The following is a 4,771-nucleotide window of genomic DNA, read 5'->3' on the forward strand; positions in this document are numbered from 1 at the left end:
GCTTCTTTTTGGCTACTTGTAAAAGCGGATGTATAAAAAGTTAGCTGTAGCAACATACATACAAACAATCAAAGACACAAAACATCTAGTTATTTGCTAACACAAAAGAATTGGTTTTTATATACATTGCCTTTATTTCCTGATCCTGAGATCAAAAAACTCCATATTAACAAAAAATGCAAGGTAATATTAACAACCTTTTGATAGTGCTGATAATCTTGTGAATACTGTTAAAACTAATCTACATCTTTCAGGTCCTTCATGGAATGTGACTTTGACCAGAACTTTGCCCTCGAATGTGCTGTCCTGCTCACTCAAGCGCAGCTTTGTCATTACGATTAAGATCCTGCCCAGACTGAACTAATCTCTCAAACTCGCAGCACTTCTTGGGCAAATTGATACGTGTAGTGGCAAATAAGTGTTTTGATCGTGGATAGTGTCCAGCTTCAATTGAATTTGCACAACCAGACATCAGTGAGGTAGTTGGTCTTCAGGGTGCCGTGAACTTCTTTCATAATTGATTTTTGTTACTTATTTTGGGATTTATACGCAAGTGTCCACAGAGACCAGTGAATGAGTATTATTCTTGTTTTTTAATCAACACCCCCCCCTGCCCCTGTCAAAGTTTGTTTATTTTATTTACGGATATTTTGTATCGCTTATTCTCGTGTAGTCTGGCTCTCTGAACGCTTCACTTCTTCTTCATTCTCAAAAACAGTGGACAGAGATAGTTTTATAAACTGACGAAAAAATCCTTAAATACGAAAATCACACACCTTGGGTCCGACACAGTTCAAGAGGTGTCTTGGTCCTTATAGCGATCAGCATGATCTGGTCTCCAACCCCAGTCCAAGGACAGCATAGCCGGGGACCACAATTCTAAGCTTGGACTTTCTTTGCTCGATGCGATCTTGAGGTGTTGAAGCCTGAGGCAATGGAGTTCCAAGCCCACGCCTTCTCCCACTGCAAGTAGTCCGAACATCTGCGGCCCACACCTGCAAACAAACAAAATAAACAACCAAATGTTGACCATTTCTAAAGGGGGAAAAATAGGCACATCCAAGCATACCTGTGTGTTCCTGAACCAACGGAAAATTTGAAAAATCGTAACTTAGCTCAATAAATTTTGCTATAAACATAAAAAACTTTACCATAACAAACATCGTTTTCAAAATGAAAGAGCCTGGTCCTCTGGGGGTAGATAACCTTTAGGTAAGCGTTCTTGGAGGACATCGATGGTGTCGGTGGGCGGTTGTTTTCTATTTCGGGTTGGTGTGTGGGTATCTATTTTTGGGACAGTTTTTATGTTTAGGCTATGTGGTTTTTTTTTCTGTGCGCGAGATACCTTGCGGGTCGACACTGTTCATGTGTTTTTTTTTTGTAGTCTTGAAGTCGTGAATAGCCAACCATGTAGCCAAAAGCCTACGGCTACTTCTAAAAGTAGCTCGCTGACAAAAACTACTTTTTTTAATTTGTAAGCCGGCTGACACTACAAACTAAACAAAAATTTGTTGTTTTTGTATGATGCCTGGGGCTACAGTTTAGCTGTGACGTCTTAGATCTATCCCATCCCTGCGTTTATCTCTGTTACCATTTGTAAAATAAAAGCTTGATCCCTGTGTTATAAAGATAATTTTTTCGAGATTAGTCGTATTAAAGCTTCATCTGGTGTCTTTAAATCTCTGGAATTCTTAATGCTAGCTGTCAGCGATTGCCAGAAGCACCGCCCTCATGAATCTGTAGATTAGTAGAGCTTAGAGTTGAGAAGTTTTGAGGTGTAGCAAGTGTGTTTGTGTGGCAGTGGTTTGCCCCTTGAAAAACGATGGGCGTCAAGGCCTCCACTACACCATTGGACTTCATGGAAGCATATCGTCATCAGCGTGTAAGAATAAACAAGACTATCATTTAACACTATAATAAATAAAATTCACGTTGTTTAGTGTAACAGTGTTGTAGACTTTGACTTTATGGTCCCTGTGTTATCATTCGCTTTTATCTTCTCCTCTCCACTTCCCTTTCTATGTAACAAAGCCCCTGATCGAGTAAATCAGGATGGCGACCGTTACTATGCGGGTAGTTTTTCTCGCAGTTAAATTTCTTCTTCACTTTTTCTCTCTTCCTTCTTATTTCTTAACGGATTATTTCCCCGTACGACTTGGACTTATGGGATCTCGTTGAGCGTCACATTATTAAAGATTAAACCCCATTAAGACCACCAACAAAGGGAAAACTGAAATGTTAGTGTTTTCACTTTAAAAAAATCATTTTGCATGCGGTTTCGTGACATTTGTAGACTGAATTACACGTAAGGAGATTCGAAACCTTTTGGGGATCATGGTGTGTAAATTAAATCTACAACGGAATAACTAACAGCCCCGGAACTTTGTCCTAAAAATATAGTTCTTTGCTTTCGCCCCCTTTGTGCTTCCTTCACTAGAATTAAAACATCCCTACGACACTAATCAGGATGCAAGTCTTAATGGAAATGCAATATCGAAGGGAGAGAAAGAATTTCAAGTCCTCCTATACCTGCACCTTGGTTATTTATATAGTAACACCATGGAGGTCCAGTGGACTGAAGGTGAGCTGTAAGGAATATTGAGGTTACAACGACGAATCATTCAGTAAAAGGCGAGCTTGTTGTGTGTTGGTGGTGATGTCCTGTTGTGTGGTGTGTGGTAAGGTCTTGTGTGTGTGAGAGAGAGAAGAGAGTGTATGTCCCTTCTCTTAACAAGGCCAGAGGGGTTTAGCAATCCCCGGTCTCGTTTTTTAATAATCTGTTTTAAAAAATAGTAATATATGTAAAAATATGCAAGGTAGTTTTAAAACTTATATGGCGGGAATTAGATTTTTCTTCGCTCCCTAGTACAATAAAAGATCCCTCGTGATTTTTGTTTTGTTTTTATTCTGTTTTTGTAGGAAAACGACTTCCTATGGAACCTGTCTTTTTAATGGCTTTATTCTCTCACTTGTAACCTCGACACATCGGTACATAAACCACAACCCAAATAGTAATATAAGACAGATGTCATTTAAGCAAAGGAAGCAGTCTAATCACAACAGACCTAAGCCCGGAATAGCGAACAAGGCCCACAGGAAGAGTCGTAATGCAAAACCCCTCCTTCATTTAAGTGCTCGTCCTTGTACGCAGTGAACACTAAAAAAAAACCCTCTTATTTCTCCACTGAAATGGACGAATTAAATCTAGATATTCTCGGACAGGAAGGGGTACCGGTTTTTACTCAAGATCCAGGAACTAAGGCTATACACTGTAAGCACCAGCCTTTAAAAGACATCACATCACACAAAGAGCAGTTATGCCGGGTAGAACCGCAGGTAGCAAACGCTAATCTATTGCGTGACAGGGTGCTACGCCGTGGCGCCACCCCAGAACCTCCCTATGGAAGATGTGGTGTGGTGGGGATAGAGAGGACCTATGTCTGTCTTTTTACAAGTGGAATTGACTTCCCAGAGGGAATAGACTGCCTGAGGTGGTTTAAAATCCAGTAGAGATTGTCCATGAAAGTATATCCGACTGATGTAAACGACAGGTCACTGGTCAGACTTATATGAAATACTACTTCCCATAAGTTATATCAACCTGTAAGATAATACAGATGAAGTAGCTTCCGGCATTATCTAATACTAATATAAAAAGAATCGTTCCCATCCTTTAAGGCCTATTAAAATAATGTTAGAACTTTCATACAATTTAAATTGTCCTGTATTTACTATGCCAAAACGTTTAATAAGGTTACATTTCCTTCGAGCCGCGTTGGGCGTACTTACACACACACATAAATTAAAACCTATACGCATAACTCTGAATGTTACATTCTAACATTTCACTGGTCGAATAACACAAGGTCGCCCAACTCGTTATTAAGTCTGCCTACGACCGATAGCATTCTTACACACAATCATTTATTTTTCCTTCCAATAAAAATCAATTTAGTGATACTCAAGTTCAAAAAGTCTTATTAATGAGTATTCAGAATGGTCAACCGGTGTGTAAATAATAAAGGTTTTACTCAGGTACAAGGTTAAACCTGGTTGCGAACTCTTATTACAACCACTGTTATGCGATCATCAATACATGTTGCAATAGTCATACTGCTGCAATTCTCTGACCCACCCCATCTATTCCAATTTGTTAACGTAGGGGTATGCATCTCCTTTTCGACGTTTGTATATATTTCTGATATTTTTGTTTTTAAAAGTTATTTTAATCGTTTTTCTTCTCTTTTTGATTTCCTTTTTTATTTTTTTAAAACTTCTCGATAGTATCAATTGCGTACACGATTGAGTTTTTCAATAATTCACAGCGAACGGAGGTACGTAGAAATACAAACCCTAGCCGTAACAATCCAGCAAATAAAAAACAATCAGTCAATTGAATCTTAGGAAGATGCACAAAAAGTTGACACTGCTGAGATGTATCACTAAAATCACACAAAGAATTTTGCAATAGTTCAAGTTCATCACCCATGACCACAAAGATCACACTCAGTCCAAGATTATGGTGATCATCACCAGTTCGCATTAGTCAGCTTACAGTGTCTGTTTATCTGATTGTGAATGCCAGGATAGACCATAAAATACACAATATGTGACAGTGTTAAAGTAAAAACTTTAACATCGAACAAAAGCTGCAGTGTCAACTATCAACAATACTTCACCTGATTAGGACAACACCAGTAAAAACCAAAAGACTAACAAGGTTCCGAACACATACCATGTCAAGACGACTATACTGTGCTAAGATCAAGAA

This window comes from Pomacea canaliculata, linkage group LG12 (assembly GCF_003073045.1).
Source record: "Pomacea canaliculata isolate SZHN2017 linkage group LG12, ASM307304v1, whole genome shotgun sequence".
Taxonomy (NCBI): domain Eukaryota; kingdom Metazoa; phylum Mollusca; class Gastropoda; order Architaenioglossa; family Ampullariidae; genus Pomacea; species Pomacea canaliculata.